Source organism: Strix aluco, chromosome 1 (assembly GCF_031877795.1).
Source record: "Strix aluco isolate bStrAlu1 chromosome 1, bStrAlu1.hap1, whole genome shotgun sequence".
Classification (NCBI taxonomy): Eukaryota; Metazoa; Chordata; class Aves; order Strigiformes; family Strigidae; genus Strix; species Strix aluco.
The window spans coordinates 157,376,886-157,404,818 of NC_133931.1; the positions used below are offsets into that span (position 1 = coordinate 157,376,886).

The 27,933-nt window shown below is 40.7% G+C and overlaps 1 long non-coding RNA gene across 1 annotated transcript in view; it reads right to left on the bottom strand.

The window, feature by feature from the left end:
- LOC141934449 (uncharacterized) overlaps window positions 1-27,933 on the bottom strand; it is a 406,610-nt gene that overhangs the window by 280,627 nt on the left and 98,050 nt on the right. The window lies entirely within an intron of this gene.

Here is a 27,933-nt window from a genome sequence, read left to right on the forward strand (position 1 = left end):
GCCCACACAACTGAAAGGTACCCCAGATCTGCTTTGAACTGTGTTAATCCATGTATGCAAAGTGCCTACGTGACATGGGCCAGACACCTTGCAGACTGGCCCTGACAGAGAGCTGCAAAAACAACAGGCACATAATAACAAAAGAAAGTAAAAGTGTCATTGCACAGAGAGAAAGAAAAGCATTAACACTATTGCTAGGATCATCTTTGAATGATGGAACAAATCAAACAATTCTCTCCATCTCGTTAAACCTGAGCACAAAGAGAGGAATCCTGTGAATCACTGCAAGCACCTTCAGTCATGTCTGAGGGCACACAGCACTGTACAGAACTGAGCCAAAGAGCCAGCCATTAGAAGAAACCTACTCATTAAGTTTTCTTGCTCATATAATGATTTAACCCCAGAGCTTTGTAAGACAAGCATTTCAGCACGTTACAGTCTCACACATCTCCAGCAGGTCCAGCACATTCCCTCTCGTCATTCTTGCAAACACTAAAAGGGGAACACAACCAATATTTTATACTCTCCAGTTTGTTTATTCTTAATGTTTGTGATTCCTCTTATAAAGCTTGGAAATGGTATTTCTTCCTCAACAGATTTTGTCTTTTTCCACTTAGCCAATAGTATTTCTGCTGTCACATGGTGGGAGCCAAGACAGCTTTGTTTTGTTTGCTTCTTTGTTTATGCGCTGGCATCCCTGATCTGCCTTTCTTGCAGTTATCAAATGAACTGAGAACCATTAGCATCCCTAGTGCAGGACACTGAGAAGACGTGACCTCAGCCTGCACTGCCTCCTCCCAGGGAAACATGAGAATTTTCTCCTTTATCCTAACATCTTCCTTCCATTAGCAGACAAAGAAGAGGGATTCATCTCACCTAACCTTGGTACCCAGACATGCACTTTAGACTTCTTTTGTAGACAACAGAAAGAAAAAGGCACCTGCATATCATGCTCTATCTTCTCTTGCAAAAATGTGTACAGAATAGACGTGCTACTGAAATATGTGTCTCTTCATTCACAGCAGCAGTCAAGTCCGACTGCTCAGACATACATGGCTATTTTGTAGTCTCAGAGTTATGTGAGGTGAAGTCTAGCCAAGGCATCCTGATCTTATAACAAACACAGAGCACTAGGAGAAAAATAAGGATAGCCCTGAAGAAAGCTAGTGTTTTCAGTCCGTGTCTTCTGAAATATTAGCAAGATGACAAACGTAGATGGCACCTTGTAAGTTTTACGCTTCCACTCTATTTTCAACAGTAGGATTCAGCTGATGAAAGAACAGCAGTTGTTGAATTCTACAACTATATTCTTGGGCCTTCACTGTCCTTTCTTACAAAGCTATTTATACCATAAAAAGGTTCAAAATTTAAAACAAACAAAAAACAAAAAACAACCAACATATTGAGGCAGAAAGGTAGGATTTTGCACTTCTCTACTCTGGTGTAAAGTGTAAGGCAGCAAGGAGCCAGGCTCTGGAGTTAAAATCTCTGCAGTTCTCCAGAAATGGATCTGAACCAGCACCCGGGATTCCCAGAGCCATGGAAGTGCCCTCACTTTTAGCAAGCCCTCAGCCCCTCAGACATGCTCTTGCAGTTGTCTGCTGCAAACTCAGCCAAGGAGGTAGTAGCACAGATGCATGGATTTCTTTTCACCTTTTTCTTTTTTGATGTTATTTCCATATCAGTTTAGCTAATTTTCCTGTTTATTCACCTTGATTATATTCTGTTCAGTGCATGAGTAGTCACTCTGAGTTCAAATAACTCATGTAAATGTATAGCTTACATTTTTATTTTCAGCGTGGACAGCTTACATCTCTGTAAAATACCGATGACTTCTGCACACTGGAGGATGCTGGCATTTCGTAGTAACTTGCTTCAGAGAAATAGACTCATTTCCAGTTTAGTGAATTGAAAGGATCAGGCCACATGGATGCAATCCAAGGAGAGAGAAGGGGGTTGGTGACCTCATTTCGTTACTTTCAGTGGAACTGCATCTATGCTGTTCCATAAAACAGCACAAATGTAAACGAGGTGTGAACTGCTTTCACATCTCATTTAGGTAACAGATGAAGCATGAAATGCATTTCACAGGCACGTGTACCAGAGCAGTATGCTAAGGCTTGTGACAATGAAGAACTCCTTGTTTTCACACACAAGCACCCCTCCGTGGAGCACTGGATTAGCTCTGAAAGTAAGTGCGAAGAGAAGAAATATCATCAAGAAATGACATGTTGGCTGCTTTTATTAGCTCTCAAAATACTTTGGATAGTAATCAAAGTTCCTGGGGTCCTCTGTCATTGCAAAGATTGATTCTTTTTTTCCTTTCCCACGAAATAAGTCACCTCCAGATGGTATCAAACAATGAAAATAAATAAGTTAACATAGAGTCTCTGCTCCTAGCAATGAGTTCTGAGCCAGAAAGCAGATTCGCTTCTCCTGAAGAACAAGGATCTAAAGTGTCAGGCAAAGAAAGTCCTCGATCATTTTTTCAAATATACAGGTTGGAAGTATGTCCTTGTCAATCACATAGCTGTGTAAAGCCCACATCAGATGGCTTTTTGTAATTTCTAAAACAGGTACAGATAAGGTACAGGGCACTTAACTCAGGTTTAAGGTAGATGAACATAGCTATGAAAGAAGTTGGAAAAATGAGGAAAAAAGGCAAAATCTTAATTTAAAAAGTTAAATGTAACAAGGTATTCTAAATTAGAGAGACTCTGGGATGAACTATACAACCCATGGAGAGATATTCAACCCCTTGATATCAGGTGAGCATAGAAGGATATTTGCTGGCAGAGAGCCAGAGGAAAATCTGAAATGTATTTCGACACCAGTGGCACAGTTGAAAAGTTCAGCAAAGGACAGAGTCATGAGGAGAACTTCACATGCTAAGGGCAGCAGAAATGTAGACATCCAAGAGGAAAGCAAAGCAAAGCAAAGTAAAATTTCTTTCGCATCACAATGATAAAGCAGTTCAAAAAATGTTCTGATTTTTTTTAAACACTGCCAAAAGTCACTTCAGATGTCTTCAGCATTTATACCTTTTATCAAAGAAAAAGTTTGAATGTACGTGTTCACAATTTGAAGTACTCTTTCTTCAATTATTTTATCAACTGGGAAAATACTAAAAAAACTAAAACAAATACCATTTCACTCAATTAAGCACAATTCTGTTCACTGAAATGTCAGTACTTTTTTAAATTTTATTTTTATAATTATATTTTGTTCATCACGAGAAGGTGTTGAACAATTATATTTTATTATATTTTGTTCATCACTAGAAGGTATTTCTTAGGAAGCGTTGCGCGTTGCCGGTGCTCAAAGCCCCATAAGAAGTGGACCTCTCTCCTGCTCTATAGGCTTTGGCTTACAGTTTCTTACAGAGTGTTCTTTTTTAATTCAGGTAGGGCACAAGTCAGGTACAAATTGACTACTGATGAATAATGGCTTTACAATACTTGAAATAATAGCTTGAAGAACCAAATAATTTAGCCATTACTCAGGCAAAACCTCCGCTAATTTGAGACTGAAAGGGAAATTTACCTGAATAAAACCTGCATGATGAGGCCATAAATTGCTAAGAAATGAAAAGGAAAAGACTGAATAGAGAAACAAGTAAAGGACTCAGAGTTTTGAACAGTGTAGAAATGACCTGGAGGAACATTGCTAATGATTCAGATAAGTCATTGCAAACATTTTTCTTCTTGTGCATCTCCCTCCAATTTAGAGTGAATTTGAGTGCTGTTCTTAAATATAAACACTCCCTCCTTTGCTCTGTTCAATCTAATTGGTAAATGTCAGCCCTCCCGGCCCACTGTCATTCCCTCAATTAAATGATTATGAATCTCTTGGCTGGTTCTCATTTTCAAGGCTGCAGGCAGCAGCTTTTCCTGCTGCCTGCATGCTAAGTAAGCTCTGCTCTCACCTCCCTCCTCGACCCACATGGACAGCTCCCAGATTTCCTTTGCTCCATTCCTTCCACTCCCTGCCAACCGTTTCTTGCCAAACAGTTTGCATCTTTCCTTCAACATTTCTCACTCCATCTTTTTCCTACCGTTTCTTTGGGGTCCCTGCCTTACCCCATCCTCTCTGAATAACTTTCCCCATCTCTTCTGAGATGGGCCTATTTTGCAGTCTCAGCCGTGCCCCACATGATCCACAAGCAGCCAAGAGATGCCTACAGATGCCCACAGCCTGTTGCCCGCATGCTCCTGATTGATACTGCAGCCAGGAAGATCCCTTCAAAGTAGGTCTGCTGTCAATTAATCTCACTTTCAAGGGTGACTGTTATGACATGGCATGTCAGCAGTCCTCTGGCATTCACCCACTTTTGATCTCTGCATAGAAATGGATTCACAGGGATATAGCTTTTATCTGCCCTTTGCAGTCGTTTTTCTCTAGATCCGTTTACATTTCAGTCACCTTAGCAGATGAGCATCCCATGGACAGTAGGGACCTTGGGCTTTACACTATAGCTTCAAATCACATGGTAGAAACGTCAATCTTTGTATCTCTGCCTCTCCTCTTCCTGTAAATGAATTCATCTGTCTAGATAAATGGCAGCCATCCACAAATCCTCAAAGATAAAAGGTACAGTAAATGAGTTGTTTGGAGATAACCATTGTATCAATTCATCACTTGACTAACTCTCAGCCTACTGCCCATTAAACTTATTTGTTATCATGCTGGAAAGACCAGAGGATCCTTTAAGTCTTTCTGTGGAGTACTCAAGGCACTTCAAAATGTCATCTATCTCAACAATTATTTTTTTCTTTTTCTTTCACCACTTTGCTACTGCGTTGCTTTTTTGTTGCATCTTCTGCCAGGTCATCACCTAGGAAATGCAAATTGGCTAGCCTGTTGGCAGAAGCAATTAAGCCAAAATCACAGGGTCTATCTGAAGTGTCAGTAGCAATCCAGACATAAGCACTGGAAAAGCAAATGTCAGCTTCCAAATTCAAGACAGTAACCACTAAAAAATGCACCAAAGGGCATATCTTTTAGATTACGGAGAACTAAACAGAGCAACCCAGGCAGTGGAATATAATGGAGATCCCCTGAGATTCACCCCAATTTTCCTGTTACTTCATTTGCTGTGTTACAGAGGAGGGACTAATCAGAGCTGCAGAGAAGCAGCTGATAACAGCCCACCTCTCACACCTCAGTAACACCTGATACACTTCTCCCTTGCTATGACCTGCACATATTGCTGACCTGATCAATTTGCCAATATTGTTTCAAGGATCAGACAAGGATCAAGACTATATCACAGTCCTTTCTGTCTTGCTTCAGTGATCAAACAGGTCCTGGTGCAATTCTCTCAGCACATCCAAACCCTGAGCAGTTAGGCTTGTGTTTTAATCTGATACAGGGATGTCAGGATGGCAGCTCATTGCCAATGGAATGTGGGGCTGAATGGCTTTAAATATCTAATTAAAAGTTTTACATATTTTTAATGGCCTAGAAGTTATGCTTATTAATATATAAGACTGCAGAATGAATGTCTGAGGACTACATTATTGTCATAACTTCATGCACTGGCAAGATAGATGACCTTTCTGGAACACTTAATGGACAAATATCATTGCAAAAGAGACCCACTCATCCTCTATTACAGTAAGAGCAAAGATTCTGTGATAATGCCCTGTTATTTGTATTTTATCAAATGCACAGCAGAGACAATCATCCTATCTAATAAATCTATTGGTGCAGTAGAGTGCAAGCTTTTCAATGAACCGTTACTTAGCTCCTGCTTTTTGATCATTCCAGGTGTGCATTGTGTGAGGTGTTGATTCAGGGAGTCAATGAGCTTCAGCAGCACTCAGCATACCACAAAGTAATGTGATCTTAGCAGGTGCCCCTGGTCTGTGTTTCAGTCAACCACAGACCACTTTGTCTGTAACAAAGACTATGACTGAGAAACAAAAAGTATTATAGTTCTGTAAATATCTTTTCAGAAAACCTGATTTGCCTTGTAAAATATTATCTGTGAATGCCAGTCAGGAATCCTGTCATTGGATAGGTGGCTGATTTTCTCTGTATTAAAAGTAAAACTAACAAGCAATCCAAAAAGTCAGATTCTTTTGATTCCAAAGCCTTTAATTCACAATCAAACACAAAACTTAAATGAGATTAACATTCATGTTAATCTCATTTTATGATGTGTCCACGATATATAATTTTTGGTTTTGTCTTTCATCCCTTCTTCCTACTCTGCATACCTTTTTTTTCCTTTCCCTACTTTTCTTCCCTGAATCTCTGAGGTCCTGTTTCACCTTTAAAACTAATAAAACTCTTTAATTATCAAGCTGTTAATTCAAATATTTCTTTTTTCCCAGTGCGGAGAGTGAAGATTTTCTTCACTTTCCTGTAAGGAATTTGCAACAAGCATCCACTAATCAAGATATATAGAAGAGAAATCACAAACTACCTGAGGCCAAGCATTTCCTACTTAGGTGCTTAATGACAAGCACATAAATCCATATATAAGTAACCAAATAAACAACCCAATTTAAAAAAATACAGAACTTCCAGCAATTCCCATTGATTTCCCTAGTCACTTTGTTTTCTCCATTGCTAGTGAAAAATTGAGTACATATAAAATGCCTAACACTAGGTATTCACATTTGAAAATATTCATTTTAGGAATATTATTCTGAGAAACTTCTGCCCCAGTACAAGAAATAAAAAATATCAAAACTGGGCTTTGGGTTGACAATTGTAAATTATCGGACTAAGAAGATAACTTCTTATATCTCATATAATGTCAAACCAACTGATATGTGGTGCCACTGACTTATTGACCTGAGGGACTTAAGGTAACTAGCAAATAAAATTGTTCGTAATGACTGGTAAATCAAGGCACACAGGTCTGCAAAGTCTAAGATAGTTATTGCATTATTTTACATTTGCTTTTGTAGCAGATAGCAAGAAAACTGTTACTATACTAAAATTCTTTGTCTCAGACTAGGGAGTTCTCAGAATGCCATCTATCAATGGGCCTGACCTTATAATCCCTATTCAACTGATCCCACACGAGGGAAATTTTTTAATTCAGGCTCCCTGGATTTTTGCAGGCAGCTGGTTTGCATTGTTTCAAATGCTAAACTCCAAGGAAAACAACATCTGGGAGTGGGCTAGGGAGTATGGTAAGACCTAGAAAGTATGCAAGAGTGATGGTTTGCATTCACCCCTGTCATGCTCCTGCCTATCTGAAATCAAGTTTGCTGATATAACAGCAAAACTGCCAGTGATTTCCATAATGTAGGAACAGACCCCATTAGAGAAACACTGAGAAGAATTCATACCTCCAGAGCTTAAAAATAAAACCTACACATCAAAAAAAGAAAATAAAATATACTGAAGAATGACCAGCTGCCAAATGGTTTGGCTACTGAGAGACTATCAGGACCTTCATTTTCCTTCAGACATTTCCCAGGTGGCTACGGAATCTTCCAGCTGAAACCTCTGTGCAACTGTGGTAATATTGACACATAGCAAAAGTACCGGTATCCAACCAATCTTTCTGGGACTGCAAATACAGGATGCTGTTTACTCAGGAGTGTTATTAGCCATAGGGTCTCTGAGCTCCAGTTGTTAGAAAACATTCATTATCAGAGTCTCGTATGAAAATCACGAGAAGGCAGCAAATATGACGAGGCAGTGTTCTCAGTTTTTCTTATGCAACTGCCTCTTGGGACTAATTAGAGTTGATTTTGTAATTCACAAGCTATAAATTCCTTCAGATGCTTTTGGAAACACTGTGTGATCTCCTCGGCAAGATTCTGCTTTGTGCTGATACGGCAAGTCAGCTAAACTTCCCAAAGCATGTAACAATCTGTCTGATTAACAGAGAGAGGAAAGCTGAGCGTGGTAACTGAATAATGGCAAAAGGTTTGTTAATTTGCTGTTTCCCTTCCTCACTCACTTAAGGTTAATTGTACATCCTGCAGAAGTCTGCACTCTGTTCTCCTGTTAGACTTTTTTAAATTAGCTTAATAACGCCATCTTATTTAATGACTGACCACAGCTAAGAGCTGGAACTAACTATGCCTGTATTGCAAAAAGAGCAACTCAAAGCTGTAAAATGGGATAGTGAAATGCAGGTTAAGATTGGATACCGAAATGCAGATATTCTCTCTCCTTCGGGGGGGAAAAAAAGGAAGAACAGCCACAGATTTAAGTTCCACTTGCAATGTCTCCTTTCTCGTGGGCAGGTAGGACCCACCATCAGGCATGTTAAGTGTGCACCAGAACACTAGAAAGATACCTCTCAGCCACAGATTTAGCAGGATCCAACCTCCTTATGGTTACCCCTACAGGGGATGACAGGGCCATAAGGGATGAGCACAGGCAAATTTGGTGCTTAAGTCTAGATAACCAAAAGCACTTTTCATTCTTCTGGCGCATCTCCTACCTAGAGGTTAGAGACAAAATACAGAGAAGGTAGTGGATAAGGAACAACAGAAAAGGTATTTTTTGCTGAGGCTGACACTGGGGAAAGAGGAAGATATCACAGAATATCACAGAATCACAGAATCGTCTAGGTTGGAAAAGACCTTGAAGATCATCCAGTCCAACCATTGACCTAACCCTGACAATTCCCAACTATGCCATATCCCTCAGTGCTAAGTCAACCTTACTCTTAAACCCCTCCAGGGATGGGGACTCCACCACCTCCCTGGGCAGCCCATTCCAATGCCCAACAACCCCTTCTGGAAAGAAATGCTTCCTAATATCCAGTCTAAACCTTCCCTGGCGCAGCTTGAGGCCATTCCCTCTTGTCCTATCGCTTGTTACTTGGTTAAAGAGACTCATCCCCATCTCTCTGCACCCTCCTTTCAGGGAGTTGTAGAGGGCGATGAGGTCTCCCCTCAGCCTCCTCTTCTCCAGACTAAACCCCCCCAGTTCCCTCAGCCGCTCCCCATCAGACCTGTGCTCCAGACCCTGCACCAGCTTCGTTGCCCTTCTTTGGACACGCTCAAGTGATTCAATGTCCTTTTTGTAGTGAGGGGCCCAAAACTGAACACAGTAATCGAGGTGCGGCCTCACCAGTGCCGAGTACAGGGGCAAGATCCCTTCCCTGTCCCTGCTGGCCACACTATTTCTAATACAAGCCAGGATGCCCTTGGCCTTCTTGGCCACCTGGGCACACTGCTGGCTCCTGTTCAGCCGGCTGCCAATCAACACCCCCAGGTCCCTCTCTGACTGGCAGCTCTCCAGCTACTCCTCCCCAACCCTGTAGCGCTGCTGGGGGTTGTTGTGGCCCAAGTGCAGCACCCGGCATTTGGCCTTATTGAAACTCCTCCAGTTGGCCTTAGCCCATCGCTCCAGCCTGTCCAGATCTCTCTGCAGAGCCTTCCTACCCTCGAGCAGATCAACACTCCCACCCAACTTGGTGTCATCACCAAGATAATTGTGGGAAAAGCAAGATAGGACAGAGAGAGGGCAGCAGCAGCAGAAAGGGGGTGGCAGAGATATCCATGGCCACCCATGCAGCTGGCCAAAATCCAGCTGTGGAAGAAAGGAGTAGGCTGTGAAAGAAAATGACCAGATCTAGACGTAGCTGGACATAGTCAAAAAGACTGAGGGACATGAGAATCACAGAATAATAGAATCATAGAATGGTTTGGGTTGGAAGGGACCTTAAGGGTCATCTAGTTCCAAGCCCCCTGCCATGAGGACACCTTCCACTAGCCCAGGTTGCTCAAAGCCGTGTCCCACCTGGCCTTGAACACTTCCAGGGAGGGGGCAGCCACAACTTCTGTGGGCAGCCTGTCCCAGTGCCTCACCACCCTCACAGGGAAGAACTTCTTACTTACATACAATCTAAATCTGCTCTCTTTCAATTTAAAGCCATTACCCCTTGTCCTGTCATTACATGACCTTGTAAAAGTCCCTCTCCAGCTTTCCTGTAGGCCCCTTTTAGGTACTGGCAGACTGATATATGGTCTCCCCGGAGCCTTCTCTTCTTCAGGCTGAACAACCCCAACTCTCTCAGCCTGTCTTCATAGTAGAGGCTGGACTCGATGAAGAAGTTCCATGTCCTTCTTATGTTGAAGGCCCCAGAGCTGGATGCAGTACTTCAGATGGGGTCTCATGAGAGTGGTGTAGAGGGGGAGAATCACCTCCTTAAACCTGCTGTTCATGCTTCTTTTGATGCAGTCCAGGATACGGTTGGCTTTTTGGGCTGCGAGTATATGTTGCCAGGTCATGTTGAGCTTCTCGTCAACCAACACCCCCAAGTCCTTCTCCACAGGTCTGCTCTTAAGCCATTCCCCACCCAGCCTGTATTTGTGCATGGGATTGCCCTGACCCACGTGCAGGACCTTGCACTTGGCCTTGTTGAACTTCATGAGGTTTGCACAGTCCCACCTCTCCAGCCTGTCCAGGTCCCTCTGGATGGCACATCCCTTCCCTCCAGTGTGTCGACCGCACCACACAGCTTGGTGTCATCAGCAAACTTGCTGAGGGTGCACTTGATCCCACTGGTCACCAACAAAGACGTTAAACAGCGCTGGTCCCAACACCGACCCCTGAGGAACAGCACTCATCACTGCTCTCCACTTGGACATTAAGCTGTTGACTGAAACTCTTTGAGTGTGACCATCCAGCCAATTCCTCATCCACCAAGTGGTCCATCCATCAAATCTACGTCTCTCCAATTTAGAGACAAGGACATCATGCGGGACGGTATCAAATGCTTTGCACAAGTCCAGGTGGATGACGTCAGTTGCTCTTCCCTTGTCCACCAGTGCTGTAACCCCATCACAGAATGCCACCAAATTCATCAGGCATGATTTGTCCTTAATGAAGCCATGTTAGCTGTCACCAATCACCTCCTTATTTTCCATGTGCCTTGGCATAGTTTCCAGGAGGATCCACTCCATGATCTTGCTGGGCAGAGAGGTGAGACTAACTGGCCTGTAGTTTCCCATGTCTTCTTTTTTTCACTTTTTAAAAATGGGGGTTATGCTTCCCCTTTTCCAATCAGCAGGAACTTCATCAGACTGCCACGACTTCTCAAATATGATGGATAGTGGCTCAGCCACTTCATTTGCCAGTTCCCTCAGGACCCATGGATGCATCTCATCAGGTCCCATGGACTTCTGCACCTTCAGGTTCCTTAGATGGTCTCAAACCTGATCTTCTCCTACAGTGGGTGGTTCTTCATTCTCCCAGTCCCTGCCTTTGCCTTCTGCAACTTGGGCGGTGTGACTGGAGCACTTGCCAGCGAAGACTGAGGCAAAAAAGTCATTGAGTACCTCAGCCTTCTCCATGTCCCAGGTAACTAGGTCTCCCATTTCCTTCAAGAGAGGGCTCACATTTTCCCTAGAATCCACACAAACAATATCTTAGCAAGATTTTTCATGGAAGAAGTTTATGATTCAAAAGAGGCAAGATTTGAAGAAAGAAACAATACCTTTTATTAGACAAGACTGATACTGCTGCAAAGAAAAAACAGCAAGATCCTACATGTGCTTTTTCTCATTTTTTTTTCCAGTTATAGTAGTTGACTTAATAAAATATATTATCATTCCTTCCAAACCATCTCTCTTTCAGATCCTGAGAGAATCACAAGCACAATAACTTCTTACTATCATGAAGATTTTAAAATATCATGTTTAGGCTTTTCTGTAAAAATGTCTAGAATATGTGGAGAGTTGATTGATAATAAAGTTGTGGTCTTATGCCAACACTCTCCTTGCTAAATATTATTGAAAACAGAACTAATCAGACTGGGATTACTTTTCTTTTTAATCAGCCCCTTTGGTTGCAAAGGCTTTCTGTTTTGTTTAAAAAAATAAAAATAAAATATTGAGTAGAAAGAAGTAATATAAATGGATAATGAAAGAAAATTATTATCAAAATGTTTCCCTCTTCACTGCTACAATAAAAACAAATTGTATTATGGTAACAAAGCCAAATTGTCAAATACTGAACTAGAATTTGCTTTAATATACCATTGCACCCTGCATATTCAAAATGTCCCAAAGTGTCTTGTAATAGTAAAACCACAGCCTTATTACCATATGTGTCTGATCTCGTTACCAACCAAGCACTAAACTGAACAATTAGCCATCTAATACATTTATCAAAGCTTTCTGGCTTTTCTTCCTCCCTCAGCTGTACATAGGGCTGTAATACTGAAATTTTTATTTTGTTTTGGGTTAGACCATAATTTGGGATATTAAAGTGCAAGAACTGATCCAAAATCACATCAGGAACTCAGAGTTTACCCTCTGGGGCTACATCCCTGCAAGTGCATTAAAGAGAGTCCAGAAGGCTCACAGACACTGGGCAGCAACTGCCTTTTGCCCACCCACGTGCTCTCAAAGAGTTCCCAAGCCTGGTTTGTGGCACAGGTCACTCCCATCAGGGAGACTGCATATAGCTATGCTATTCTAGAGTCTGTAAGACTCTGGAGTCTGTAAGACTTTATATAATATATATAATAATAGATTAAGCACTGAACAAGCTTGCTTTGTTTACAGAAAGAACTATAACCTCTGTGCCTTTGAGATATATATTTAAAGACAGATTTTCAGAAGAGATCTACTGTCATGTAAAGACCAATATATTCAGCCAGATTTGCAGAAAAGTTTACCATGAGGGTGTCAATCAGTTCTAAAAAAAATCTCTTTTCCATTTCATTCCTTTAAGTAGGAAAGAGTTTTTTACAAATCTGACCCTCCAGTACACTAAAATATAACTTCAAGTGAAGCATTAAAGAATTCAACTGAGACTAAATGTATCATATACAATATCTAGCCAAATTTCATCTGAATTATTTAAATACTACCTCACTCTGTGCAAAATGGAGTTCAGAAATTTCTCAGATAAAGGCTCTCAAGCTTGTCTCATTTCTGATGCATCTAACTTTTTTAGCTGCCTGATCACAGTCCTTGCCAAAGTGTTCTCCCAGTTCGAATTTGGGCATGAAATGGACTTTTTTTTACATTTCAGTCATTAAACCAAACTCCTGGGGAAAGAAGGAAAGAAAGAGGGAAAGAAAGAAGGAGAGAAGGAGAGAAGGAGAGAAGGAGAGAAGGAGAGAAGGAGGGAGGGAGGGAGGGAGGGAGGGAGGGAGGGAGGGAGGGAGGGAGGGAGGGAGGAAGGAAGGAAGGAAGGAAGGAAGGAAGGAAGGAAGGAAGGAAGGAAGGAAGGAAGGAAGGAAGGAAGGAAGGAAGGAAGGAAGGAAGGAAGGAAGGAAGGAAGGAAGGAAGGAAGGAAGGAAGGAAGGAAGGAAGGAAGGAAGGAAGGAAGGAAGGAAGGAAATAGATAAAAAGAGAGAGAAAGAGAGAAAAAGAGAGAGAAAAAGAGAGAGAGAGGAAGAGAGAGAGAAAGAGAAAGAAAGAAAGAGTTTGTGTCACACTGAATTTTTAAAAGAAAATCTGTAGAGTGGTAAACTCTAATCCACCCAGTGAAGGTAACTCCTAACCCCATTGAAATTCACATGCACTGCTTTAAACTAAATCCTGTTCTGCACCCACAGCTGATCTACAACATATTCTCCTGTGCTGCTTACTTTCTGAGCTCTGTTCACACCTGCAGTATGAATCTTTCAACTACCCACTGTATCACACCCTATTCAGTACTTTTGTGGATCACCAGCATCTTCCTGATAAAAATGCAGAGGCTAATACCAGTTTGCTATATTTCCTCTTCCACATAGCTACCTCTCGTACTCAGCAAGTTATTTCCAGCTGCTGGTACCTTCCATCAGTAATGTCTTTTTCAGGTATCATTTTATCTTTGTTTCAACATACTGAGGCCTTGGCAACATACACTGTAGATGCTTGATCACGTTCAGCTATGGATCTTTTATTGTACTGGGTTATCCGGGCAAGATATTCTGCTACTTTTCTTGCCAGCAGCTTGCATATGCTAGTAGCTTCTAAGTGGTCTCCTTCCACATCAGTAGCATCTACTCACCTTTCTCTGATCTAGTACTGGTGCTTATCAGTACTGCCAGTATTACACTGAAGCTGGGCCACAGGGCAGATGAAATCCGTTTGGTCAGTGATTTAATGCACTGTATGATGACTGTTGGTCCCTCCTTCAGCCAGCAGCTGCACTAAGACACTTTGGACCTGCCAGAGATGTAAGGCTAGAAAAAAGAGGCCACACCTTGAGTATTGTGTCCAGTTTGGGGCACCTCAATACGAGAGAGATATAGAGGTGTTGGAGCGAGTGCAGAGGAGGGCAAGGAGCTGGTGAAGGGCCTGGAGAATAAATCCTATGAGGAGCGATGGAAGGAGCTGGGACTGTTTAGCTTGAGGAAGAGAAGGCTGAGGGGAGACCTCATCACTCTCTACAACTACCTGAAAGGACATTGTAGAGAGGTTGGTGCTGGTCTCTTCTCACAGGTAATTAGTGACAGAACAAGAGGGAATGGCTTTAAACTGCAACAGGGGAGGTTTAGACTGGACATTAGGAAAAAATTTTTCACAGGAAGAGTGGTCAGACAGTGGAATAGGCTGCCCAGGGAGGTGGTGGAGTCACCATCCCTGGATGTGTTTAAGGGTCGTTTAGATGAGATATTGGTGGATATGGTGTAGGGGAGAACTTTGTAGAGTAGGATTGATGGTTGGACTCGATGATCCCAAGGATCTTTTCCAACCTGAATGATTCTGTGATTCTGTGATTCTCTAAACATATTGAAGACATCTTTCATGGATGTCACTATGCTAAGGAGTACAGGCCAGAGAGCCAGGACAACTGTATCTCAGATGGCACATTAGTGTTATTCCATGACTGTCCACCAGTGCTCTTTTGTCTAGCCAAATACAACATAAGACCTTCTAGGGGGATATCTGTGGCCAATTTACCAACTTGACATTAGCCACCTGCTGGTACTGCAAAGGTAGATAATCTGCTTCTGAAGTGAACTTCAGACAAGAAAACTCCATGCAGAAGCTCATGTGCTTCAGTCCATAACAAGAAATAACACAATCTGAAGCTTTGTCTCCAACAAGGCTATAAAATTCATTCAAAGTTTTTCCCTGAGCACAGATTGGCATCTAAACAACTCTTATACAAGGGAAGTTTCAACTTGGGCACAGCTTCAGGGCCACACTCTGATTATCATCAATCCTTTCTACGTTCTGCTGCTTTTTTCTGCCTGGGATAGTAGTAGCCACAGTTCATAAAGCTGTCCTGTTTCCCACTTTATGGACTCTTGGGTGGTGGCCAAGCCTTACTCATTCTATCACTTTCCCTAGCACCCACACTCAAAAGCAAGACATCTGCATTCTCAGACTGTCTGTCTCTGTCTTGCTAGCATTAAATTTTATCTTAAACCCTCATACTTGTTTTCCACTACTTGTTTGTCTCATTTGATCCTTGTTTTTTTCTGGATAGTTGAGCTCCTCTTGTTATTTGCCTGCATTTCTCTAAGGCTAAATATGGTTTTCAATAATCTCTCCTGCAAACTGATGTCAGTGGTCATACAAACATTTTTTCTTGGTTCTAATTAGTCAATATATTATGTTTCCAGAGTTACATAAGGAGGGCAGAGATCTCAGCTCGGTGACATACACATCTATTTACTCTGGGAATGTGGCATGAGGCAGGCAAGTCTGGTCCATCAGGGACAGCACTCTAAATCTTAAACAATGTGTTAATAATTCCTTTCATAAACCTGTCAAACTTTTTAAAACCTTGGGGAAGGGGTTTTTTGCACTGACCTTATGGTTGAAAATCTTATTTTAATTTCTATCGTTTGCTTATTAACAGCCAGTTTAGATCTTCTGTTCATTTGCCATCTTTGTCTTAATGTGTTTTTTATGCCTTTACAGTGTTTACTCTCCTGACGTGTGTGTAGACAGCAATCATCCCTGCTCAGCCTTAATACTGCTAATCTAAAGAGAGTATGTCCCTTTAATCTCTATTTATAAGATAAGGCTCTCCATTCTCTCAGCTACTCTAGTAGCCTTTCTCTGTATCTTTTCCAATTTGAATTTATCTTTCTTGAGTATGGCTGATCAGAAGAGCATGCAGACTTCCACATCCCTTGCATAGAAGCATTAATGCTTCCCCTTCTGTACTGGAAATTTCTCTCCCAGCACAATCCAGAATTACAGTGCCTTTCTCAAGGCAGGACCCCTGGTGTCTCACTGCCATTCTGTAGGGAATATCTCAACTGGATCCTGCTTCTCCTTGGTCAAGGATTTTTTCTACTTCTTGGTTTCTAGCATGAAGCATATTATGGTCTTGTTATCTGGGATCACTAGAGCTGAATAAGACCTATCAGTTTTTCTCTTTCTCTGTTTCTAAGTATTATTCCAGGCAAAAGTCTCAACTTGGTTTTCATCTTTTTTACCAGCAGTAACATGAAAACAATATTTCAGCTTCCCTTTTTTTGCTCCCACCTCCTTTGTCTACTCAGTATGAGGACTTGGTCCTTACTTCTTCCTCTTCCATACAGTTGTCAGGAAATGCAGTATCTTCACAGACCTAAAATCTTAAAGGTTGCCAGATGATTTGCTTCTGTTTTGTTTATATACAAAGGGTGCTCTCCCCAGACTGACCACAGAGCAGCGGCCCAGCGCAAAAAGATCAAGTCTTAGCTATCCTTTCCTAACTCTTCATTCTTTCATCTGTGATCCCTCCCTTCAAATCCCTTGCTCACAACTATAGATGAAGGCCACAGTCCTGACTGATAAAGGGACACACAGCAACATGGAACAACTCACCCAAAATGTTCTGATGCACATATAAAGGCACTTTTGCTATTCAAGCCTCAGTCTACACTTCAGGAGACCAGGGAAAGTTCCTTTACTGTAACTATTATTTGCAGCAGACTTTCCCCAACACAATCCAGCCCTGGAGGACAGAATTTTTTCCCCGTATTTTCACTCCTGCTGCCTTCAACAACTTCCAAACCAATCATTATGGCATACATCAAAAAGCTTTTCATATGAAGTTCTGACAGATTTCTGCAGAAAGGTTGGGGCTTTATTCATTTAATAGACACCAGGGAAGACCAACTCCAGTTTTAAAAATCTCTGAGTAGCCTAAATGAAGTTATTTTTTCCCTGCTTTAGTCTTAAAACCAAAATAGTGTTATTTTCTTAATAGCTTACCCCAGCTTGTTTTCTTTCACAAGCAGCACACTGTAATAATTTACTTTGGGAGAACAGATGGAAGTGGAGAGAGGATCAAGGCTGAGTTGTATGCTTTGGTTTTTGTGTGCATTCATCTGTGCTATTTTTTCATTTTTGACAATGCAGTGCTAAGACTTTTGGTAGTTTTTCAGACAGGAAAGTATAAAGTTGAAAAGGTAACACAGTGCTTAGCAAACAGATTGGTTATAAACTAAATTGTTCTACACTGTGCTTACTTACTCGAGTTAGAGGGTCAAATTCTTAGTTACATTTAAGGACTTCAGAGGGCAACTTGTAAGGAAAATGGGGAGAAAATTATTTAAAATATTTTTCCCATGCCTCTGGTTTGAAAAGGGCCTCAGTTTGTCCTCTAGCATATAGAGTTGTCTGAAGACAGCTCTTCTTCCATCAGCTGCCAACAGCTCAGAGGAGCCACAGCACGGAAAGTGAAAGGAGAGGCAGAGTGGGACCCCAGCCACACCAGTAGGTAAATAATGCAGTTCATCCAATAATGACCCTGATTAATATTCTCCACTGGCTTTTCAGAAGGACCATATTGAAAGGAAAGTAGGTATTTTGGTACAGAAACAACTAAGACAAATTTCTTGCTCTATTCTTGCTTCACTTCTAGATTAGTTGTAGAGATGAAGAAATGTACATGTGTGCATGAAGTTGGATGTCTCTCAAATATATGTCCAAACTTTTTAAGCGAACATTTTAAGTCTATATAAACCTGGTGTGCATCTGTGAGGGTATCCATCTATGTTATCTCTTTTGGAACAGACTTCCCAGGGAAGTGGTGGAGTCACCATCACTGGAGGTATTTAAAAGATGTGTATATGTGATGCTTAGGGACATGGTTTAGTGGTGGACTTGGCACTGTTAGGTTAACAGTTGGACTTGATGATCTTAGAGGTCCTTTCCAACCTAAATGATTCTATGATTCTAAAAAAAAAGAGGAAGACTAGCATAAGAGCATGGTTCCTGGATTGAAAAGGTGTACTTGGTTGTTATAGTAATTTGACTTTTGCAAAGCTCTCTTTGTGACAAAATACAGGTCTTTTACATTAGCAGAGAATTTTTTGAGAAAAGATGTAGAATTATATGTGCAAGATATATAATTTGAGAAGTTACAAAAAATCTTCCTTTTGTCTTTCTAATCAAATTAAGGCAGAAGACACTTTCTGAATCAGCGACAAAAGCAACAAAGCACATTAGCCTAAAACCTTTTTTAAGCTCCCCATAGATACAAATGGAGGAGAGACTTCTGCTGCTTCTCAACAACAGAAGTAGTTTAGCTGTTGGAGGTGTTACAGTCTCACACACATTCAGATTCAATACTCTGCCAAGTTCACTGTCATGTTGCCTTTTTCTTAATAGACAGGGCGGCGGGGGGAGGATTAAGCATTTTATCAAAAAGACTGATAACAAGGTCTCTTTGGTTGACTTCCAAATGTCCTTTTAAAGGGATCACATGCTTCTTTCCCCACTCCATAATTTCTTTCTGAAAAAGGGAGATTTAATACACCTAGGGAGACATGAGCATGTGTGAAAGTCTTGTCAACTGCTAACAAAGTGTCTTGATTCAGACATTAATTTGTACACTGTACTTGTTTTTTTGGGAAGATCAGAGTTTCACACATGTCCTGCTTATTTTTCTTTGACCTTTGAGGGCTAATTCAACATGTATACTTGATTAATTTCATTATACTACCCAATCTGCACGAAGTGCTCTGTTTGAGCATCTGTAATTAGCCATCTTTTCATTACTCTATTCCTATAGTCTGTCCGTAATGAGATACATAATGCTTTGCTAATGTGCTAGAAATTTTATGGGGTTTTTTAACTGTCAATTTGATTTGCTGTTACTGTATGTTCTTTTTGTAAATTGATCCATTCTCAACACTCAAGAAATTAAACCTTTCAAAGAAACATCCTTCTCATCCACATCTAGCTAATACATAAAATTTATATATAGCACCACCGTAGAATACATATGCACAAACACACACATAGAATACGTCTAATGAACAATTTCCTCTCGATATGCTTCCCTGATGCCATATTTGGGTGTTAAATTCAAGTAAAATTCCATAGGCCAAACATTATTCTCCAGTTGAGATTTGCATACTTACAATCAACCGAGTGGGCGGTCAACCCCCAGTCTCCCACCTTATCCATACAAAATGTGTTCTGTTTCTGGGACATACATCTCAGTTTTGCAGTCAGCTGCACATATACAAACCAACAGACAACGAATGTGAATTTGCCTGTAGTGTTTAATGCAGATTTCACTCACATGAGCCGCAGAAGCAAAGATCTGGCAGGAGAAAGGACTCCATTTTGATCTGCTCAGCAGACATGATGCAGTGTGACCACATGTCCTGGGCCAGCTTTTCCCTGTACATTGAGCCTGGGATAAAAAACCTGATGGAGAATTGTGGACAGTAGTGATGTATTTTCTACAGCCTGATCATGAGTAGGGACGATAGTCCTTTTTTTCACAGCTTAACAAGAATCTTTCCTGAAACATGACTTACTTAAGCCTTTCAGAAGAAAATGACGTGGATATCACCATTACTGTAGCTATATCATGATTAAGGAATCTCCACAACAATCCTCAAACTCATAGTATTAGAATCAAATTACAATCCCCTCACCAGCATAATGAGCACTTATGCAAATAAAAGGCCAATTTATTTTTTTCAAACCTTCTCTAGCAAAAGCCTGTTCCTTCCACAGATCTACCTCCTTACAAAAGTCAGACAGATACAACAATCTTTAGCAACATGATTTGTCCAAAATGCTATAAAGAGTCTAAGACGACACTAGGAAGAAGAAATGGGACCTCCCAATTCACAGGCTCATGGTCCAGTTCATAGACCATGTAAGTAAATATCTTTTGGATGGCTTGGGAAGAAATATTAGTTCCTGCAGAAAGTTATTGTGACCTTCTGAAAAATGTCATAATTTGTGGCAAGGGCAGTAAAGGACTTAATGAAAGAGAGTGTAAATAAATCTCCATTCCTCTGAAATAATGACTAAACAATTAGAAGATTGATTTTAGTTTAATGTTTAAACAATATGACTCATGCTCAAAAAATAAATTATCTAATTCTTAATCAGCTCTAAGAAAGATGAATCGCACTGTACGAGCTTTCTTGCATCAAATTCTTCTGCATTTACATCACAAATGCTCTAGCTTTCCTCAGGATTAAAACAGGTATTGTATCATGATCAAAGATTGCAGATCTACAGTACCAACTGTATCTATGGTCTCCATGGAGTGAAAGCTTTGCTTCAGCTTAGGCACCTGTAAGATGGTCATAATGATACTGATTTATTCATATCTCTCAAAGGGCTAGGATTAGCTGCCCAGGGATACTAAATATTAGACTGTTTCCCTACAAGCAATCTAGCAGTCAGTTTGCAAATACTTGTTTTGCTTTAGAGAAAGCCATGTTTAACTACCTCTCATTTTGCTAGGAAAACCTCTTTTCAGGAGAACTGGGTGAAATTTCTCTCTATCTTTTTCTACTTTTAAAGCAATAAACTTTTACAAGAAAGAGTTCATTTAAATGATAATTCTAGAGGAGGAGTATGGGCTAATGGTTCATACATAACTTCTGCTGGCAGTGAGAACTTACACATAGATTATACATACATGTATCATGTGTCAAGTCTTAGGATCTTGTGAAGGTGCTTGGCTATTCTGCTAATTCATCATGATAGATTATGATAGATGTTTCTCATTGGTAACTGCTCAGAAACTAGGTAACGCAGAGAGGTTCTTTCAGGGAAGAAAGGAAGGAAGGAACTGAAAGGAGGGAACAAAAGAAAGACTATGAACTCTGAAGGAAAAGATGTTAATCATCACAAATCATAAAGATGTTTAGAAACCAGGGTTTATGTTTGTAACTACCTACCCACCATGCAAATTTATTACTTAAATTACAAAAATAGGCCAAACCACAGAGCCTGGAGATTGGAATTTAGGCAATGCCCATTGCTTCTGTTCTGTTTTAAAATATTTTATCTGATCTGTTTTTACCTTTTATATATGGCAGGTATCTGTCTTTGGTTTCTTCTTGTGCTTCTCTGTCTTTCTAGTCTGTTAACCTGTTCTTTTATGCTCTCCAGTCTCTGCTTTATTTTTTACTCAGTTCCTTTTCTTGCATTCTTTTCTGTTACCCTGCACCTACGCTCCCTTTCCCATACAGTTTCCAAAATGTCATGCAGATCCTCAGATTGTGTTTGAAAGAGGGCAAAATAAGTTGCTCATCTCTGTCACTGACTTGAGATCTTTGAGACAGCTGAAGGCAGCGTTTCAGAAAATAGCATAGCTTCAGCTCAATCAGAGCACGCTTTTGGCTAGTCTACATAAATATCTCCATCTCTAAGTAGGGATTATGCTTCACTTTCAGGTCTGAATATCTCCCTCATGTTGTTTGTCACTCCGAGGCAGCATTAGTGCTGGTTTACATCTGTTCAGGAGGAGAATCTGTGCCCCTCTCTGACATCTGGAACAGCTGCTCCCACCACGCAATGCTCTCGCGTTTCTGGTGTAGCTGGCTGCTGTCTGCGGAGGAGGAACTAACACTAGCTCCCATCAGTACCAGACTCTTTAGCTAAACTTAAGACCTGAATGTTTTCCTTCTGTAATCTGATCCCACTCATTCACCAAAATGCTGTCTTTTGGATTTAAGCACGTTGGCTGTGTTACAGATCCAGTCTGTTTCTGTGTGACAGAAAATCTGCTTTCATGATTTGCTTGTTTCTCCCTTTGTTTTCCTCTGGACTGTAAATAAGCAGTGCAAACAGTACATCTTTCTGACCTGTTTCTCCCTGTCCCATGCCAGGGACAGGAGGAAAAGGGTGGGAGGAAATAGAGAGAATCCATCCAAGAGGTAAAACAGGACAACTGAGAAACCTGATGTAGAGGATGGCACATTTTTGTGCAGCTGGTGTCTTCAGGAACTAGATAAGTACAAACATTTTATTTTGTCAATCCCTGCAAATGTGATTTCACTGTCAGAAGCGAGCTGTTCTCTTTGGCACATTAAGAACTGAAAAACAGGAGAAACACCAGCAGAGGATAAAGCATGCAGGAAGGGGGGGAGAAGAACATTAGCTCAGCTCTTTACTACATGACATATCATGAAGACAGACCAAAGAAGAGATTGTTATTGCCATCTCACAAGTGAAACCCATTTGTGATCTTCATGTGAGAAACATATTCAGAAGTTTTTTTAAGAAGTACTGCAGGGACCCCAACTCAATTGTGATTGGGCATATGGTGTGACTTCCCAGAGGCTAAGCTTTCTGCTACCAATCCACCAGAAACTAACAGGCAAGTGTGAAAAGGTGAGGATAGAAAACAAATGCATTTGTGCAGCTATACGCTGAACAGCAATGACTGGCAGAGAGATACTTTACAGACTATGATCTTGATCTTGAATTACATGGTCTGGGAACATGCAGTTTTAGTTAGGCCCCTGATGGTATAATACTGATTGAAGGCATGGGTTAGGTACACAGTTCTTCTGATACTAGAGCACACGTCTCCTAGAAAGACTTTTCAAACTTATTCTTGGAAGCTAGTTTGAATACCTCTCCTTGTTGCATTACATCAGCACTGGGCAGGTCTCCTTGAACACCTCCCTTCCCTGAAAATCAAATTCTATGTTGGTTGGACACATTGCCCACCTGTTTAAAAAAAAAAAAAAAAGGAAAATAAGGGACAACCAAGGTCCCTTTGACAAATTTTGGGAATGTTTCTGTTTAGCACTGATGAAAATAATCAGTCAGACCTGGCAGTTAGAAACAACAGTGACCAAGTCATTGTCCAAGATGAAAAGATATCTTCTTCTTAGCTGGAGGTCACCAAACATTTTTATTTGCATATGTAAGAGCAGCAACCATTAAGCCAGTTCATCTAGTATGAAGCACTAGAGGCCCAAGTGTTTAGCATAGTGGCGTTAATTTTCTGTTTGCGCTAAGAGGCAATGTCTGAAAAATCAATGTGTATCATGTCAGTTGTCACTATATGCCATAACACAGGTGTTATGCAAGATGAGTTTCAGACACAAATTCTACAAACTTTCCCTGTTGAGGTTTACGGCACTTAGCTAACACTTGGGGACTTAGCACTGAAGTTAGACTAATGGTAGAAGTTGAGGAGCAAAGGAGAGAGGCCCCTCCTGTAAATCCTTTCAATGTCCAGATTCTGCTAACTGATCCATGACAAGGTAGAAAGGCTTTAGAGTTGTTATCATTCTCCTTCATTCATAAAAACACTGCTGAAGGTGGTGTATATTACCCTAAAATGCACGAGATTTTATAAAGTATGCCCATACTTACAACAAAGCTTCCAACTAGGAAATATATTGGTCCTTTACTCCCTGCGGCATACCAATTTCTCAGGTCTATCAACTGCTCAGCAGTTCCGTAAGGCAAATAAATGTCTGCTGTTGGGGACTTAGGTCCACTGATATTTTTCATTTGTGAGCTAAGACAGATTTGAGGCCTGAGTTTAGCTTGATTTCCCTGATGGATGATGCAATGTCCATGCCCCAAAACAAGTTTCAGAAAATTCTATATCAGGCTCAGCAAATCAGTATTTGCCATATTGAAACATCAGCATTTCAAGCTGTGCAGCAAAATGAAGGTTGTACGTGGAAAAAAGAACAAAACTGCCTCCTAATATCTGTAAAATGAGGAGAAAAGCCAGTATATATGTAGCTGTTCTGCTCATTTCTTGACTGAGTGCTATTTGTTGTTAAAAAACAATGCACAGAGGATTAGCCAGAGCAATTTGTTGATCATGCAGGCATCCTACATTCAGTGTTCTCCATTAATGGGCTAGTAGAATATGAATAACAGGGCCACACACTACTGACTGCTGTATACAAAGCAAGACTGACTTTCACACTTATGCAAGAGTAATGACCAGAAATAGGAGGAAATGATCAACTATTATTCAGACTTTTGCAAGTTAAAGGGATGCCAAGATATTAATCTATTGTTACACTAGCTAAGCTATGCAGTGTTTACACAAACCATAAGATATTTTGCTCCAGGACATGAACTAGCATGAATAAGGTTCATGCTAACATGAATAAGGTTCAGAAGAAAAGTTCTACAGAGGGGTTCATCCTTAACTGACTGTGAAAAAGTTTCTTACACCTTTCACACAAGCATCTATCTCTGCACACCCTAAGAGGACCTTAGGTCTCTCTCTATATAGCAAATGTAAACTACAGATAAAATATTATTTTTCTTATTCCAAGTGATTCAGCGAGACTGTAGCCTGAAAATATCAAAAGCATCTTTGTGTGCCTTCTTGCCAATCTGTCAATCTGATGGGTCAGTATCCAACTGTCTGTGCCCTGCATTTTTCTTCTGACAGCTGAATCTTTTCTCATAATAACTGACAGATCCTACAACGGACCACGTAGAACTGCTTGGAGAACCGTGCCAGCCCATGAAAAGGCCAGTCTCATGTGACATTCGTCTGCAGTTGTTAAATCAGTTCTAAAATGCTCTGCCAAGTTTTGCAATTAAGGTCTAGAAAAACAAGATGCCCTTGCTGAAGAGGTAACCTACTCACAACATGAAGGACAGGGGCGATAAGGGATGTTGAGTAAATGTCCCCATAGCAGACTTTTAAGTAGATATGCCTACCTACTATATATAGCAAACCTATTTATCTGCTGAAAATAAACAATGACACTTGTCTAGACAAATTATATGTGCTCTCCAGATAAGCCAAAGGTTTTTTATTTGTCAGGCCTACAGAAGTCGACAATGTAAAACTTGTTCCCTCCTCCTACTCCCATCTTGTGTCCCCTTTCCTCATCCTCTCTCCAGCGCAAGGTTTCTCAGAACCAGTTCTCTCTTACACTGTGTAGGAAAAAGTTAAAATCTGCCTCTGGATAACCTCTATCCCTCTTTCTTATGTCTTTTCTTCACTTCAAATTTTTGTCCCTTTCCCCTTGGTGCCCATTCATCTCTTTCAGCCCTTATGCCATCTCTAATTGCTTCCAACCCTCTACATTACTCAGTCATTATTTTCCATCTCCCAAATTTCCAGACACCTGAATCTAACTCTTCTTCACTCTCCCATGAACCTCCTTCCTCATCCATCATTTGCCTAGAAAAGGGGGTAGTAACTACCATTTCTTGATGCTCTGTTTCCTTCTTGGGGATTTTCTGCATTTTTTCCTGTTTCCCAATTCCTATAGTGCACATCCATCTCTGTGGTCAATTCCAGTGTTGGGGAAACCCAAGAGGAGGAGAAGGGTGGATAACAGCATGAGGAGAAGACGCTGATCACAGGCCTGTCTTCAATGCACACAACAAATACTTAAGAAATCAGTCACTGACAGACCAAGGATGGAGATATTTCACAAGCCAGGCAAAAGGCTTAAGAGTGCTTAAACCTCAGCTGAAAGGTCAAGCAGGTTTACTTCCCAGTTGTATCAAGTAGGTACCAGCCTGAAAGGCTCATTTAGCCAATGAAAGTTATCTCATCTAATAAGCACAAGAAGTTTTTTTTTAGACAGGGACACCTTTGCAAAATCAAAGCAGCACTTCCCATTAAAATGCCACAGAGCCTCCATAACCAAACAAGAGTTTTGTGGGACAAAAAAGTCACCCAAAGGTTGTCTAGGAGAGAATATGGTACAAGGGAGAAACAGTTATCACAGATATCTGCAGGAAACAGGCATCACAACTGCAGCTACTTAACAGAAGCCCAGTACTAGACATATGCTCCTATCTCCATTTCATACTAGCTACTTTTGAGATCAGATGGGTTTTTAAAGGATTCAGCCTTAATATCACGAGTAGTTTAAGACCATGAAACAGGGAAGCCGAAGTAGGATCGTAGCCAAAGGCTCTATTTTTTTTTCTCTCTACTATCAGATTTTTTAAATTTCCATTGGATAGTCAGTTTAAATTCTTACGCAAAAAAAAGAATAAACCGATCATTTATTGTATCTTAGTATTTCCCCACTGCACAAGGACATAGTTTTATCTATCCTGAGTGCAGAAAAGACTGCAGAAAATACAAATGCTACATTGCAAGTAAATGTGACATATACAGAACTGAATTACTTTTGTCATTCTTCCATATGACATTCTAATGGCCTTATTCTGATTTAATGACACCTTATTTCACAAGAACTCCCATTGACTTTAACAGGATTATTCAATTAGAGCTTGACTCCAAATATGCTGAAATCACAGCCAATGGTTGCACTGACTTCACATTTTGAATCAGACCATAGTCAAATAGTGTCCAGTATGAGCAGGAGTATCAGAATTTGGCCCATAATGAGAGAGTTATGGAAAACTATCCTACTTACTAGCTTCACATTGTTGAAGGTGCCTGGCTGATGTACAGGATGAAATGTACGCATCAGCCTCAGATGTTTAGGGTGAAACCAATCATTAAATTAAGGACAGGAAGGGGTGTTTCCTTCCTGGGTCATATTGGCAAGAAAACAACGGTGGGGCAGAGAAGTTATTGGCTTTCCTCTGTATTATGAAATACTGTCCACTTCTAGGGAGTACAGCTAGTGCCATTGCAGGGATCTATGACACCGATGGCACCCACGGCCTTTCCTCTTTCCTTCTTATGGCATGTGGCAGTTTTGAGGTCCTTTTTCACTTTTGTCCTGGAGTGAGTCTTGTGGCAAGTAGGACAAATTTTGGAGGTCATCAGGTACTGTCACATGTAAAGGGAACATTCCTGATAATTTTGAAACTGAAAAAGCAAGGAACTAGATCTAGGCACAAGTAGTCTTTCTTGGTTCTATTATACCTATGCCCACTCTATGCAGCACTGCAGAACTGGGTGTAGTTTGAGATGCTGCTGTGTTTTGCTGGGTTTTATCAGAAGAGCTTCTTTCCCATTGTATTTGGTCTAACTGACAAAAATGAAGCCACGGTTAAAAAATAAATCAGCTCCAGCCATCAGGAGCATTGTTATGCACACTCACATCTTGACAGTTTTTCACAGCTTTCCAGTGTAGGAGGAAAGTGCTTGCCACTAGAGCTGTAAATATAGCTTTTAGAGAAGGTTCCTGCTACTTTTTGGCCTACATGCACTTGAGAAACAAAATAGAGTGAGCACATATTGAATTTATGAACAGGACATTGTACAAATATGAAACAATAAGGAAATTAGAGCTCAGAAATCACAGAAAATTAGAATTCAATCTAAGCAAAGAAAAAAAGGGTAGAAAAGGCAGAGACATATTCAATATAGAGAGCTGTTTAAAGCAAGGATAATGGCTTTGCAAGGAGGTTTTAATTCAAAAGGATAATGAAAAAGAAAACAAAGAGGTAATAATCATCCATCCATCTCAGCACAAATAGTTGTTTTGTACTGTATGTGAAGATATCAGCTGTGACATCATTTGCCGAACATATATTCCTACTATTAATATGCATTTGTTTGCATATGAAGTATAAGTTAGACTATAATTTTTTTTAAAAAAAGAGACAACTTCTACTTGAGTCTGCAAGACCAGCAACAAAATTCCAACGAGCTACTTATGAAACAGACAACAAGAGGTCACAGAAATGTCAAATGCAACATCTTTTATGTGAGCTGCTCCAGGCACCCAGCACCAGTGCAAGCTGCCAATACAAGCCTGTGCAGAGGGGATAATGCAAACTACATCACATCCTTCTCAGTGACATGCACCAGTGATGTCTTGAAAGAGAACAGTCTTGGTGCCCATCAAATCCTTAACAGTTTTGTTAGCAATAACAGTAAGACAGAAGAGTAGAGGCACCTTTCACAATGTTGGCTTCG